The 17,298-nt window shown below is 32.3% G+C and overlaps 1 protein-coding gene across 7 annotated transcripts in view; it reads right to left on the reverse strand.

The window, feature by feature from the left end:
- The window catches only part of LOC105222355 (pneumococcal serine-rich repeat protein), an 85,493-nt gene that overhangs the window by 66,874 nt on the left and 1,321 nt on the right, over positions 1 to 17,298 (reverse strand). For 4 of the 7 annotated variants that reach the window (XM_049451700.1, XM_049451706.1, XM_049451705.1 and 1 more), the window contains exon 2: positions 13,595 to 14,002. The gene's annotated coding sequence lies outside the window, so the exon portion shown is untranslated. Of the gene's footprint in view, positions 1 to 13,594; positions 14,700 to 17,298 lie in introns of those variants that run through there. The other 3 variants (XM_049451704.1, XM_049451702.1, XM_049451701.1) reach the window with 3 other exon arrangements.

Here is a 17,298-nt window from a genome sequence, read left to right on the forward strand (position 1 = left end):
AGGCAGCTACACAAATTAAAGATGAGTTAAATCTGCCATGTGGAGTCCATACAGTCAGACGATGTTTGAGAGATAATAATTTGTATGCTCGGAGCCCCCGCAAAGTTCCTCTTTTGAAAAAAAATCACATAGACAAAAGACTAAAGTTTGCACACGATCACTTGTTGTGGCCACTCCAAAAGTGGCGAAATATTCTTTGGACCGATGAAAGCAAAATGGTTCTCTATGGTGGGAAAGGATCAAGGGAATATGTAAGACGTCCACCTAATAAAGAATATGATCCAAGGTATACAAGGAAAACCCTTAAACATGGTGGATCATCTATTATGGTATGGGCATGTTTTTCCTATCATGGTGTTGGTCCGATACGGCTCATTGAAAAAATAATGGATCAATATCTGTATGTGAATATTTTGCAAACTAACATGCTTCCTTATGCCGAAGACAGTATGCCACTGAAATGGATCATGCAACAAGACAATGATCCAAAACATACTAGTAAAGTGGCAAAAGAATGGTTTCGAGAGAATAGGATTGAGGTTATGGAGTGGCCAGCTCAATCGCCAGACCTCAATCCAATTGAGAACTTATGGACTGATCTAAAGAAAGCCGTTTGGGATGAAAAACCAACAAATAACAAGGATTTGTGGGAAGTTGTTCAAAAGGCATGGTATAACATTCCATTGGAAAGATGTCGTCGCCTTGTGGACTCCATGAAGGACAGATGTGTTGCAGTCATAAAAAATAATGGCAATGCAACTAAATATTAATGTGATCAATAAAATTAAATATCAATTACCATTTATTTTTGCCGTAATTACCTCTAAGTTATAATAAACTGAAATACTGCTATTTTTTTGCTCCATTAATTTATGTACTTGGTTCAAAAAAAAAATTTTAATAAATAAAATATCAACTTAGCTTAAATTTATTGTGTGCAGAAACTTTTCTTTACGTTGTGGTAAAACCCCCTGTGAATACGAAGTACCAATTTTGTAATGTAAAATATGTACCAACAGTTTTCGAAACATGGGGTGGCCACTGCTATTAAAAATCTCGCAGCTGTATATACAGCTCAGTTTGTGATAACTTCAGCAGTTTCGGGCTAATGCAACTACCAAAATAAGACTCCTGACTTACAGAGTCACTAAATTACTATAGTCACAATTAGAGACATGAGACAATCGTCTCAAGCAGAATACCGATATTAGTATAATAAGCTTATTATTGCCAGCTATAAAATTTAGCAAAGAAGCAATTTTTATAGGCATTGCGTAAAACTGCAAGGAAAACTGGGGTCAAGGTATAAAAATTAAGAGAAAATCGTAAAATGAAGCGATAAAGCCTAGGTGATAAGGTAGAGTCTGTGTGTGCATGATGTCATGAAAAAAAAATATATATATTTGAAAATTCAGATATTTCAAAGACTCATACCACAACGACCACAGTTATGCAAAAATACTGCCAAAGATGTATAGACTACTATTAAAACCTCCTCAAGTAAACTTTGAAAAAGCTGCGCATATTAACACTTCTGCATTAAATATTTAAAAACACTTGAAGCAATGCAGCAAGTATTTTAAGCGCAACTGTAGAGGTAGAGGGAGGTTTGTACGCTTGCGCTGCAAATAAAAGAAGCGCGCAAAGCTCACGCTGCCCTAGGTGGGCCGGTCTTGTGAAGCTGCGATTGAGCTGCAAGCAAAAAAGGCATGCCATGGTCATGAAAATATTTAATGCATTGCCATCAAGTAAGCCTTGAGAAACGCATCAAAAGAAATAATGCAAAATAAATAGGCAATATATGTATGTATAAGTGTGAGTGGTTACTTGAATATATGCTATATATGTATACAATACATATGTAATTATGTATAAAATTTAATAGATATTAACAGTTCATAAAATTAAGATGCGCTTCGGCATTCAACGAAGATAAAGTTGAGCTATAAATCTAAAAAAAAAAAAGAAATGACACATAAAGGGTTAAATTTGCTTGCTTCGAAAGGAAACTACGCAAATTACAGGTACATGGAAACGCCCTGAAAATTTCCAAAAATTCCAGCCCCCGAATGCATACTTGTTTTATGGTTTTGCTCAAAAACCGCTATCGGCAGCATCAATGAGCATGAGAAAGATACTCAACACACTCCTCACTGGCCTTTCATTTTCGTAGTAGTCGCACTAATAAGTGAGTTTTCAAGGTTGAAATAAACAACTGTATTAAGGAAAAATAATAAAAACTCATTTAACAAAGGGTAAAAATCACAAAACCGCTTAATAAATGGAGAGGAAGAAGAAGAAATATTTAGCGAATACCAGCGATGAGTCACGCAGTTATCAGCGCTATGAGGAGGCACTGACGACGTCAACGGCGAAAAAAGTCGGTGCCAAATAAAGCAAAAAAGCAACAATAATAATAAATAAAATATAAAATTTTGCAAGCGAGACAAGATCGCTGGCATACACGATTAGCTACGGCCGAGAACACATGTACTTATGTATTTAACTGATGTGAACAGCGAGAAGCGAGCAGTAAAAACAAAGCCGAGCTGCTGTATATGTGTAGAAGTAACAGAGAAAACAAAGCAAGACAAGCGAAAAAGAAGTATAAAAGCAGAATAATAATATGCAACATAAAAAAAAAGAAAAAAGCACGAAAAATAAAAAAAGTTAAACTGAAGACTCAATCAATAAACATAAAAATAATTGCTCGTAGCACTTGAAAGTGATTTACAAAATAAATATGCACATAATTTTTTCTTTAAAATATAAAAAAAAACTGTCTGACATACCGTAGGGACGCAAATCTCACACAAAGAGATAAAATGAGGTGCAAATTGTCGCATTATTTGAACAAAGTGCTCGGTTTATGGAAGCTCTCGGCAGTGATTTTGAGATTAATCGAAAAAAAAATAAATAAAAATTAATCAGAAATTTGATTTCATTATTTTGATTAACAAAAATGCTGTATTTTCACTTTCAAAGTAAGCGATTGTTCACGCGTTTATAACAGTACAATCGAGTGTCCAAATTACACCGTTCTTTCTGATTATGTGGTTGAATTGGTATTGCCGGTTTTCGGACTTTGCATTTTGAAAATATTGTTGCATCTTCTCACTATAAAATTCGTGCGTTGTGCCTTCAAACATCGATTAATTGAATATTTTCGTGCATTAAATAATCGTTGTATTCGATTAATCTATAACAGATCCCAATTCTCCACTTCTTTGTTTCAGAATATAATAATTTTTACACGGTAACCGATAACTAGTATAGATTAGATGGTATAAATTATCTTTATCGTCTGTGCATATTTGCTTTCAGCATTAGCTCAGGGCAATAATATATAAATTTTATAGACAGAACACAATTTGCACTTCTTCTTACTGAATAAATAACGCTCACTCGTTATTTTGGGTTCTTTTCAGAAGAAAGAATCATTCATCAATACGCTCATTTAATTCTAAGAAGTGAAAACGACATTTATACCTGTCATAACTGACAAAAAGGCCAAATATTATTGGAGCCAGTTGGGTAGAGAACAAACACCAAGCCAAAAAACAAACTGAAAAAACCACCAGCTAACAAAACAGCTGCTAGAAAAGCAAACAAATGACCTCAGCCACAAAACAAAAATATTAGAAGCTTGAAAAGAATAAGAGCTAGCGGTTGAAGAAAATAACGAAAGCAATAACAAATAAAAAAACCATGAATAAACGCACAAAAGAATAGCAAAAAATCTGATTGACAAATTAGCAACGAAAAAAAAAAAAAATTTAATTAATAATTTGGCAATTTTTTGACAAACAGTTTAAAAAAAAATGCTTGCATTATGAAAAATATTTACTGTCATATGTTGCAAAAGCAATCAAGTATGTAACAAAGTTTAAAATTTAAAGAAAAAACCGTCACTGTTTTGTGTGTCTAGCGTTAGGAGCATTCGTCAGCGACAGAGAGCGTGCAGAGTGAGCACTTGGACACCTTCCCTTTTGCCAATCGTAGGCAAAGCGCTACGAAGTATGTACTACGACCCACTTTGAACCGGTTTTTCGCAGATACATTTTTTTCTTATTATTAATTATTGTTTGTTTTGTTTTTACTTTGCTCTTGGTTTCCTCACAGCATTTTTTCGGCTTACTGCCTTTGTAGCTTTTCTCAACACCCTGCCATTAAAGACCGCATAATAATAATCCCGTAGAAGCGTTGTGAAGTGTGGTGTGCCGCGGTAGACAATGGCGGTGTTCGGTTGATGGTTTGACAACAAAGTCGATGACTCTGACAACTTCGAGCTGCTATGTAATAAATTACAAGCTCTATGCTGCAATTATGTGGCAGCGTGAAAATTGAGTCATATTAAAAGTGATATTATTCGCCGCACGTGTCAAATGCGCTTTAAAGTGTAGAAAAAAAAGCTGTTGTGCGTTGAGCTTTATATTACAAAAAAAGAAGGTATAAGTATAAGTTTATAGAATTTTTTATTTTGGTCGATGCTTAATGATAATAAATTGAGATCACATCCTAGTAGAAGGTTAGCAGATGAGAAGTTGTGTTGTACTTATTCACACCAAAGATGGATTGTAATCATTATTGTGATAAGTTCTGCATAAGGAACGAATTATAAAACTAACTTAATTACAGCAACATTGATTTTGCAGCGATTTCAAAGTGTAATCATACTAATTGTAATCATTACTTTGGTAATCATTATTATTATAACCAAAGTTCAACATAAATGTTTATTATTAAAGCTAACTAAATTACAGAAGTAATGATTTTATACAAATCCCAAGTTGTAATCATTACTTACTGCAGTAATCATTATTGTGGTAATCATTATTTTAGTAATCGTTATTACTATAATGAAAATACAATATAAATAAGAAAATAAGGACCGATTGTCAACTAAACGCACCAGTAAAGAAAATTACCGACCGAAGTAATTGGAATCAAAAGATTTTAGATATGATATCTAACCTTTAGTAATTGACATGCGAGTAATCGCGTTCAATGTAGTTATTAATAAATTTTCAGTAATGGACTTAGGAAACAAAGTAATATTGGTAGTAATCATTACTAATTACGAAAATGTAATTAAATTTGTTGTGATTACTAAACAAGTCTAAGCAATTCGAGATTTTAGGGTATTTATAAGGTTAATAAATTAACCAAACAAGCTAGTTTTAAAAACTGTTTCACTAAGCAAATTGCTGTGTTTTCTTAGCTTCAGAGGATTCATGAACCCTAGTAACAACTGCGCTATAAAATTTATACCGTAATTAAAATGTTATAAAACTTAAAAATATTTAAGCAACTACTTTCTCTAGACTATAGTTGCTATAATTCAAATCCAGCCAGCCGATGCGTAGATTAAATCGATAAACGATATGGAACTAATCAATACATACGAGTATGTAGACACATAACAAAGCCAGTGGCTGAGGCGCGCTAAAATGCTAGAAAGCCATTAAAACTGAAAAAAAAAAGTTGAAAATAAAAAAAAGTGGACGGCTAGTAGGCAAACCAGCGGTAGGTCCCAGCTAAAAGCTAAACACAAAGCATTGCTGTGCAAATTTCTCGCAAAAGCGTATGTATGTGCAGCACTCCCCTTTAAGCACACACATGACAACAAAAGGAGCAAATGAAACTTACAAAAACAAATGTTTAAGAAAAAGTTTAAAAAGTATACAAAAACAACACTGAAAACTTATACACAGCCGAGCAACTAGCTGTGGTCAAGCGCACTGAAGCGTTACTGGCGGCGCGTAACCCCCGAAAAAGTAGTGAAACAACAACAACAACAAAACAACGAAAGAAAAAGTCCACCACTAACTAAGCGACGAACCAAGCAACCTAACTATCCAAGCATATAGCCACAAACAAATTTGCTTGTTGTTGTTGCTAGCTAGTAAAACAACAGTAACAAGTGTATACAGCGCACATAACATACATATATGTATGTATGTAGGTATGTGTATATGTATGTAAGTATATTTGCTGCCTTTGATTTGGGTCATTGCACAATGGTAACGAGACCAGACTACATTTAGCATTAGCATTAGCGATTTGTTGGAATATCGGCGTAGAGCAGCAAAAACAAAAACAACACGAGAAAACAATTGGCTCGGACATGGCCAGCGCACCACGAGCGCTGCAACCAACGATGATTGTGATGGTGATGGTTGTGACGGCGATGATGATGTTGGTGATGAGGGTACGTCCACGCCGTGACGCCGCTGCCGGCGATGTCAGCACCTTTGGAGTGGTCAGTTTTTGCGCGTCCACCAAATTAGGAACGCTGTGATGGGTAGTAAAAGCGTTTTTTATGATGCCACGAGCGGCAGATTTAATGCGCGTTTATACAAGCGAATTTCATGCGCAGCTTTTTCTTTTTTCTTTTGCGTTTGATGCTTTCAATGGACAATTGCTGCGCGCCAAAAGCCAATATTTTCGATTTTTTCTCCTTTTCGCTATTTTATTTTCGCAAGCGTTTCGAGTCAAGCAAACATTGCTCAGCGCTTAGTTGGGAGATAAAAATGCAAATATTTAGAGGAATCGAAAAGAAGCTGGCCGCACTGGGCTGGGCTGGCTGAAGAGCACGTGTGCTGGCCATACTTTATAGGAAATCTCTTTTTGTGTTGATTTCTGATTGAAATTTTTTTAGATTTTATGTCTCTCATTTATTTGGTTAATGAAATGCAAAATAATGCAATAGATAGTTGGTAAGTGGGCAATGTGGTCACAAATATGTAGGTTTGCTCGAACACATTCAGATATAGGTTTCAGGTAGGTATGCGCAAAGAAGCAGAAAAATCGAAATTTTTTAAAATCATTTATGAAAAAATGCGATTTTATACAAATTTATGCAGACTTTTGACATTCAAGTGGTTTCCTGCATAACTCAGCGGTGATTTTTGGAAATTTTTGGCGACGAAAAAATTGCTGCATTTTAAAAAGGCTCGGCACACATTTATTGGGCACTTCCTTATTTTCTTTGCAGGTAAAATGTAGAAAGGAAGGCACACATATTTACAAATATATGTACGTATATGTATGTATGAGTAGTGTATAAGCACATAAGCGCATTATTTAATTTTAAAGCCATAATCAGCGTAATCAAGTTGTATACACATACACATGCATTTTTAAGAAATAAATCAGCGTAATCAAAGCACGCCGCAGAAGGAAGCTGTTTCATGTATTTATGACTTTTGAGAGTTATTATCGCCAGCATTGCGTCTGCTGTGAGGCCTGTGAAATGCGTAAACAATAAAGCAACAGCTGCATTTTGGCAATAATGCGAATGCCAAGTAATTGCTGATATGTACATATGTAATAGTGCGCATGTATGTATTTGTGTGAAAGCAAGTGCCGCATGTGGAAGGCGTAACAATCGCCACTTGAATGATGAAGCTCAAACTCAACGCCATTACAAAATCTTAATTATGTGTTCGAGCAATGACGTATACAAAAATCAGTTATTCAGTTTTGAAAAATTATGGAAAATTAAAAAATGAAAAGCTGTAAACTTTCAGAATGCTTACGAGTCGTGCATATTAAAATCTGACGCAGGCAACGCGAGTGTTTCCATAACGCGAGTATTTAGGCCAATAACTGACTTTGAGTGACTCATTTGTATTTAAATTTTAATTTATTTTAATGTTTTACAAGATTTTATTTAATAATAGTTAAGTGAGATGCTGTATAATCGTAAACAAAAAATTATTATTTAAAATGCATGTCGTAATCATTACTGCGGTAGTCACTTAAATAATAGAATGAAAGCTCTTAGTTAACTGAAAAAGTTGGTGTAATAATAATAGTAACTCACGAAATAATCGTGCCACCATTTATTACTATCGATTACTTAATTTTAAAGTAATTTCCAGTGAATGACACAAAAATAGAATGACTACTTTTAGTAATTGGCTGGAAATCGTGCATGCCGTAATGCAGTATGAAATGTGCTACTTATCACTATGACATAAAAAGCAGTAGCGGTCATAAAGATAAAAGTAATTGTAATCATTACTACTGACGATAGGTAATTGGATTTGTTGTGTTTAAAAAATTATGTTAAATAGTTATAGGTTTGAGTGAATTTGATACATTATGAAAAAATATTAAGTAATCATTACTTTTAATAAGCAAGTAATTAACTTAATATTAATAATTACAGTGCTATAATTTTAGCTTAAGAATATTTTATGGATACCAAAGTAATTTACATGAAATCATACATTTGTAGCACAATTACTTAAAGTAATTAAATTAAAGTATGATTACTTCAAGTAATTTTGTATGCCGTAATGTAATTATGGTATATACGCCTTTTCACTATGACATACATAGCAGCACCCGTCATAAAGAAAATTGTAATCATTACTACTTAGTATAGGTAATTGCATTTATTTATGATTACAAAATGATGTTAAGACTTATTTTGTTTGGTTTATTCATTTATGTAATTAAGGGTATTTGACAGTTGGAAAATTAATTTAGGTATTTAGCTATCAGCACTTTAAAAACTTGTTGAAAAATCCATACTGACAGATTAGTAATGATTATACTATAAATTTGAAGAACTTCGCAGATTCTAAATTAACTAAGCTGATATTTCAGCTATAATCCCACTATGTCACAAATAATCATGTTGCTTTCAATATTATAAACTATACAACGGATCGAAAATTACGCATAAAACACAAACTCAACTCTTTAGGTATTTATACAATATTTCCATAGAAAACCCACTTTTCAAAGCTCACCTTAAAACTTTTCAGCAGCATATATGGAAATTGCTGGCGTACACCTTTCGAGTGCAGCTGAATACACAGCGCATACAAACACCCATACATACACAGATACAAATTGTACAATTTAATTGTTTTGCCGATTTATGACGGCAACAACGCTCACACTTTCGCGCTCTGACTCACACCCATTACCACGCCAATGGATTGAATTGTGATACAATTAACCAAAATAATAATAAATAGAAAAAAATATAAAAAAATTAAATAGCGTATGCAAATATACACACGCTGAGCAAAAAAGCGCGATTTGTACGCTTTCAAGGGGGTAGCGTTATTTCGAGTGTGTAAAAAAGTAGTTGCAAATTGCAATTATGACCCGAAACAAAAACGAAACGAAAGAATAAAAGCATCAATTATGTAAGCAATAAAAATTGAAAACAAAAAACGCCGGAAAATTAGTCAATTGCGTCAATTTGGAGAGTAGGCAGTGGGCAGCAACAACAAAAACGCCGCTTTGCAGCGCGAAGTGTGCAAAAATGTGCTAAAAATGCAAGGAACAAATATTTAGGGCAAGTCACGTACACATAGATAAAAGCTAATAATGCGAAAATGAAAACTTTTGTTTTCAACAAATTGCATTAATGCGTCTCCAACACTTATATAAGCACATAATTACTCGATAATGCAAAAAACCAAACCGCTAAAACGTAAAGGTACTCAGCAGGTGTGTCAACATGTGAGTCGGCCTCCACACTTGCGCCTAAGTGGATTAGCAGAATTAGATTACGTTGGCAACGTAGAAAAAAATACGAGAACTGAAGCAAAAAAGCGGCTGTGTGTAGCATTGAAACGGTATTAGGAATTTGTAGGGCTAGATAAATACATATAAATTACATACATACATTACATGTTTATGTAAGTTTGACGAACGCGCTTCTGTGAATGGACCTGTAATTAAAGGCCAAACACCCGCGTTAACAAAACAAACCTTCGTCGTTGCGAAGAAAAACAGTAAACACCAACAATGTGTAGACTTTTTCATTTAGCAGCGTATTTGAGGCTGTTGAACCGCCTTTTGATAATTAATAGTAAAAAAATAAATACTTAATTTGCTTTGCGGTGTTTCATTACATTTGTGATAATGAGTAAATATGATGTTGATTACTTTGAATTTATTAGAATTTGTGGAAATATGGCTGATACTACAATATTCGCGGCAGATGGCAGGTTAGCAGCATGAAAAGACAACCATTTATCATTTAACCACTAAATATTTAAACAAATAATTATAATTATAGTGACAAGCTTTTAAGTTTTCAAGTAAATATTTTAATGCTAATTTATTAATTTATTCAAATATAAATAAGGTTTTATAAATAAAGTATGTGATAGATTCACGTGCAGCTCAGTTTTAATCCCCTGGAAAAGCTGAAAAAACTAGTTTGTCAGAAAATATTAGCGGAATAAAGTTCAAATACTTCAAACTTATAAAAAAATAAGTTACAACTGCTGATACCGTTGTTTTCGACTATAAATTATGATATTTAAATGTAGGCATCCCTTTGAAATAATTCTCTATAAAATAAGCTACGCCAACATATATTATTACCTTCTTGCACCTACTTGACCTGACGATTTTTTGTGCGATTACTCTTTATTTCGTAAGCGAATGAGTTTACGCGACTAATTTCGTCACTATACGTTGTGGTACCTATAAATGCCTTACAAATCGGCTTGGTGGTCTTGTTCGCCGAAGGTAAGATTACCCAGATTTTTCAGCCTCAGTATTGTAAAGGCTGGACAATGGAGGCGAAAGTGTCTGGATATTTTTACTTCACGCTCCTCCATACAACTTTGACAACTAGCATTCGACAAAAAGAACCTCAGTAAGAAGTTCTACAATTGCGGCATAATGTACTTTGTTCAGAGCAATTAGTTCAGACCTCTTGCGTTCTGCTCTAGGTCAGAAGCATCTCGCAGTCGCACAGCAACTGGTCCCCCACCAGCACCAGCTAAGTGCACGCGTGGTCCATTGGTCCAGTTCTGGAACGCATGATGCTAAAGTAGATTTAACTCGGTCTAATGTAAGTAGTGCAATGTGATCTCTCTGGCTGACTTATCGGTGCAACTATCAATCATCTTCACTTTAACTTACTCAATTATGGTTCAATGCCTATTATAGTTTAATACTAGACTCAGAAAAAGTTTCGGACAGAACATTAATGGAGATAATCAATATATTTTACCATGCAAATATACAGTAATTTGCTAATTTCCTAAATTAAGCGGCTGTCAGAAGCGCCTATTAAGTTTATTATTATATAACTCTGTAAATTTGCAAACGATTTCATATCATGCATATATATCAATATAGTTCAACTCGTGATCATCTGTTTCATTGGATTCTTTAAACAGAACCTTATTAATTGAGTCAATCTGTGGTCATATGCTTCATTGGATACTCCGAACAGAATCTTAATTGAGTCAATTAGCATATTCTCACTATAAACACATACAATATTACATATCTATGATTCTTTTGGCAATACTTTTGGTTGACAATTTGCTTATTGACTCAATTAAGGAGTTGTTCTATTATATGTAAAAAGGGAAATTATAATGAAATTATAGTTGCTTTCACCTTAAATCAAATAAACAAGCAAACAACTTTAACTTCTGCTGCACGAAAGCTAAAAATCACTTCACAAATACAAAAGTTTCCATACAAGATCTTGATTTTGATCAACGAGTTTGTATGGCAGCTATATGTTATAGTCGTACGAACTGAAAAATTTGTTCGGAGCTTGTACCGCAGACTAAAATAGAAGTATGTATATACAGGCAGGCGGACTCAGCTCGTCACGCTTTATATAGGCTGCTCAGAGTATAAAAATTCCTCAATTACTTAAAAAAGCTCAGTTTTGAGTAACAGTAGAAATCAGTTATGATAACAAAGGAGCAAACATAATATTAAATCTTACTGAAATTACTTTGTGATTATTTAAAGGTTATCTAAATGACCTTCCCTTTCTATTGAATATAAATTTAACAAAACATAAACGTGTTATTTCCAAAAAAAAAAAAAAATGGTTCTCTAACTCAAATCTACTACTGGAAAATTAAAAAAGCATTCGGTAAGTTATGCCGCAAAACGCATAACCGCACTCCTAGTTATATAATTGGCGCTGTTTGCTCATCCACTTGCTGAAAGTTACAAAACTCGCGCGAATTGCATAATCCAGAACAGCGGCAAAAAATGTCTATGTACATATTTGCATACGAAGAGGTAATGTATTGCATTATTGGCTCGAATTCTAAAAATGCGTTTAGTCACGAAATTATAATAATTTGCATATTCTCCACAACTGAAAGCAGTAAGCGAACAGTACAAATAGTTGCGTATTGGAATTTAAACGGACCGAGGAGCTCCAAGAACACATATGTACATACACACCTACTAGCATAGCCAAGCCGAACATGGCCTTTGAATGGTTCTAGCAACAAAGCCCAAGGCGCGTTTGGTGACAAGTCCACACACATACATAAGTACATACGAACACATACGTGTACACAGTTGCATGTCAAGAATAATAAGAAGAAATTGTCAAAGCAAGGTGTCAAGCAAGAGGAACTAACAGAATGGGGGGGTGTAGGTATGTAAATAAAGAAAAATATATTTGATATAAAATACAACAACAAAGCGGCAAAAAAAATTATAAACTTGACTTTTTGGATTTGAAGAAATACAGTTAGTATTCAAATGAGCAAGTGGAGAAAATAAATGAAGGTAAGACAAAGTATTTACAAAAGAGATTATAAACATATGTATGTATGTATATGGACTACTGTATATGCGCATGAGTACCAACATTAAACCGCATTTTGAATAATTGAAATTCTAACGGTAACAGCTCATGTCTTTGGCATCGTAAAACAGCTGGCAAGCGGCAGAACTCACAGTCATATTACTAGTCACTGACTTTTTTTTCTATTTTTCGACAATGAACAGCGGTTTTTTTATGGAATGAGGCACAGTGGCTACCCCACCAAACAGGCTGGCAGTAACCGGCCTTCTAATAACAACGTCAATGGTGTGTGTGGTGAATGAATTTGTGTGACAGATGATTGTGTGCGTGTGTGTAATGTATAAACTTTATAATTGTGTGAATAAGAAATAAAAAAAAAATATAAAAAAGAAATAAATAAAAATATATACATACATATATGTATCATTATAAAGAAATGTATAAAATTTGCAAACAACAAACGACGAACGGCACGAAGCAGCAAAGAAAATAGAAAGTTCTGTTGACAGTTTTTATGTCAGCAGCAACACGCACGCAGTTGAGTTGCTGAGTTATTGTACAAAAACAAAAGTTAAGCAATAAAATTTAATGATAAGCAGAAAAGGACATAGCTGGACATATAAGCATTTTTAATATTATTTGCTGATTTTTTATGTTTTATTATTTATATTTATTGTATTTCATAATATTTTTTTTGTAATTTTAATGTAAATTTAATTATTTATATTTATTACATTCCATAAAATATTTTCTGTAATTTCTCGACGCTTTTATTTTTTATTATTACTTAAATTCTATTTTTTTTTTTTTAATTTTGTTTTTTGCAAATTAATGCTGCTTGTGCGGCGGCTGCATATAAAATTCAACAGACTTTTTCTTAATTTCTACTTTGTTTATTTCTGCTTTATTTATTATTTTCTTTCTTTTTTTCATTGCGCTTATTTCTTCTTTTGGCTTTTCAGCCTCAAGAAGCAAGCAACACTTGAGACATTGCTCAAGACACTGCTCTGGCTACAATGAATGCATAATAATTACCTGCTGATGTGTTGTTGTTGTGCTGCTTTTTCTTGTTATTGCTGCTGGCTTGCAGGCTGCTGTGGTGACATTGAAGTATTGTTCCACAGACGATTAATGTTGCTGCAGTCGTAGAATTTTAAAATAATTTTCACTTACAAAATTTGCAATGTTTTATTAAGCGCTTTTGTAGTTGTTAGTGTTGTGGTTATTTATTTATTTTTATTTTCTGCTCAGTATTTGATTAGTATGTATTTTAATACATTTATTTTCATTTTCGTTTGCGCGTGAATTCGCTGTATTTTCACTATTTCACTGTTTGTTTTTCGCTTTTGCAACATTTGTTTATAAACATGTATGGCGAATATGTTGCGGCTATTTGTTGCACTGCATGAAATGGCACAAGTTACTTGTGTTTTGTGGGGTTTTCTGCTTGCGAAAGGAAAAATTGCGAAAATTTTACTTTTCATTTGCATGTATGTATTTGGCGCTATTTACTAAATGCAATGCACATATGTACTGCTGGCAATACACATATATAAATGTATATTCACAGCAATACATATGCAGGTACATATATATGTATGTATATCTCTTTTATTTCGTGCCAGTTTTGCAATTATTTTGTTGACTTGCTTTGCTGCACTTCTTTGTACGTTCATTTACTCGCTTATTTATTGTTTATTGTTTGTGTAATTTATTATTATTCTTTTAAGTTTCATTTTCTATTATTTTTCTTGTATCTGCTTGGCTTGCTTGTCTTCGCTGCCTCACAATTTAACACATTCTTAAGGCACAGCAATGGTATGAATGTGGTGTGCCATGAATTACACAGCTTACAAATATGTGGTGTGCAGCAAATGCAGTTGTTGGGTTGGCTGTGTGTGTGTGTGAGTTGAAAACATGCCACTCACATATGTATATAATATTTTTGAACAAAGCGCAATATCTGTTATAATACAATGTTGACTGAGTGACTGACTGGCTGTCGAAATGGGTGACTAAGTGGCGGGTTTGATAGTTGAACTATGGTAGCAGCCCTGTGTGAAATTGAAAACCTACAGTTTTATATGGTTGATAGCTTTTAATTGCTTTTCTTGCTCCTCATCAGTACTAAAATTTAGTTTATTTATTTCCTATTATTATTATTTTTTTTTTTTGAAAATTTAATTTTTATTTGTTAATTAAAATTTAAATATTTTCAAAACATTTTTAGATTAGTGCTTAATTAAAAGAAATAATTCCTAAAATTTAATTTAAATATTTTTCGGAATTAAAAAAATTTGAACTTAAACAAAATTATCTTTCAATAATCTTCAAGCCGCCATATACATATGTTTAATAAAAAACTATTATAAATTGGAACATAATTATATTCCTCATACAAATTTGAGACTTGAGGAAATATTTTGTAGAAATTAGCTAAAAATTTCATACCAAATATTTCTGCTTCTTTCCGCTCAAACAAGTCCTACAGGGAACAATCAATGGCAGCATCGTTGCATACCAACACAGCAACAATTCATATGCGCGACTTTGTGAATGGATATTTCCATGCCCACAAACAGATAACATAAACATATATAAACACAGTATCTCGCGTGCACTTTGGCAACAATTCTCCAATTCTGCAATTCTTGCTGAGCCCGAGTTCAATTGTTAGCTAACACGAAACAAGCAAGCAAATGTTTGACTGTTTGCTGGTGTGAGGGCTGAACTGACAACACGATCTACAACGAACGAACGCGCGGTGTGCAGTGTTGGGCGGTAAAGTGGATTCTGCACAGCATGATACAACAACAATACGCGGCTGGAGTGCTGGCTCAGCGACACACTGGCAGTGGGTAAACGCTGATTTGCGAGCTTTGCGTGTGGAAGCCAGCTTTGCATGTTGCGAACGTAAAGCAAATAAAAACAGAGAAAATGTTAAAACAAATGCGCCTGACAGTCACGGTGGCCCTTGGTAACAGCGTGCAACAAGCGAGAAATATTTGCTTTGCAATTGTCTTTTTGTGCAGTTTTAAACATGTTTGGTTTGGGGCTGTGCAAAAAAGGAGCATGCAGACAAATTTTGTGGGTGCAAAGATCAAGCGTTCGTTGTTTGTAATGAAGATTAAATGTGATGAAGGCATTTATGAGTAATATATAAGAAAAACACATTAAAATAAAAGTAAAATGTGTACAAAATATATGAAAAATAAGCGGAAATTATATTAAACCGCATTTAATATCATAATTATTTATTGCAAATGCAACGAAAATGTGCAAAAACAATTTTAATATTAAATTTGAAAACAAATTTTGCATAAAGTAAATTATTTTGCGGCTGTTGCTTTGTTATTTTGACGAACACTGAGTCAAACACAAAACTGGTTGCTTCACGAAATGCAGTAAACACAAAAGACAAACAAAATTCACTCATTTATATTCAAGTTTATGCATGTACATATGTACTGTACATGTACTGTTTTCATATAACAATAAAGTTTAAGAGCCCGTTATGTTTATAACACATACGAAAGTGATGGAACGTTAGGCATTATGTAAAGCATTAGATTTAAAGTAATTATAAATAGCAAATGTGGAGATAATTATGGAAAATAGAGACAAAGAAACGAAAAAAAATTTAATTAAAAATAAATTAAGAAAAGAAAATATTAATAGAAGAAAAAAGTGAAAAATTAAAACGTAAAAAAAAAAAAAATAGAACAAAAAAAAACAAAAAAAAAATATATATAAAAAAAAAATAAAAATAAAAAAAAAAATTAAAATAAAAATAAAAAAAAACGAATAAACCAAAAAAAAATATGAATATAAAAATAAATATAATCAAAAAAAAAAAAATAAAATAAAACAAAAATAATAAAGAACTACAAAAATAATAAAAAGTTAAATAAAAACAAACTCAAAAGCAAGTCAATAACTTTAGCTTTAAAAAAAACATTTAATAAAGCTAAAATTATTTATGCAAAAATGCAGATTTCAGCATTGCTAGAACCAGAAAAATATCATCAATGACAATAAAAACTGCATAATTTCAGTTAAATTAAATGTTTTTACTAAAATTAGTATGGGATTTAATTAAAAACCTTTGTGGTGACTAAGCAAAATGTTTAATAATATTATTAAATATTGCTAACATGTATTTGATAGTCATTTCGGATCATATTTTCGATTTAAAGAATGAAAAGAAAAAGCAAAATTAAAATGAATTAAGAACAAAGGCAAACGAAATGAAAATAATATTTTTTTGAAATGGAATGGTTTTCTTATGTACATACGGTTTTAAACTGAGCGGCTTTCAAAAATCAAAGAACTTAATTAAAAGAAAACATAAAACAAAAAAAAATTAATACAAAATAAATAAAATAAAATAAAGAAGCAAAAATATTGTATATGTACATATATAAAATTAAAAAAAATGTATAAAATTAAAAAAAAAAAATAAATATTAAAAAAAAATAATAAATTTTAATATTTTTAATTATATGTACACATATAAAATTACAAAAAAAAATATAAAATTACAAAAAAAATATAAATTTAAACAAAAATCAATATTAAAAAAAAAATAATAATAAATTTTAATATATTTATTTATAAATAAATTTTATATTAATATATTTTCAATTTTATTTTTAATTTTTTCTTTTTTTTTAATCATATGTTTTTTATAGTTTTTTTAATTTAATATTTTTTTTTATATTATTAAATTTTTTATTTTG

Source organism: Bactrocera dorsalis, chromosome 3 (genome assembly GCF_023373825.1).
Source record: "Bactrocera dorsalis isolate Fly_Bdor chromosome 3, ASM2337382v1, whole genome shotgun sequence".
Classification (NCBI taxonomy): Eukaryota; Metazoa; Arthropoda; class Insecta; order Diptera; family Tephritidae; genus Bactrocera; species Bactrocera dorsalis.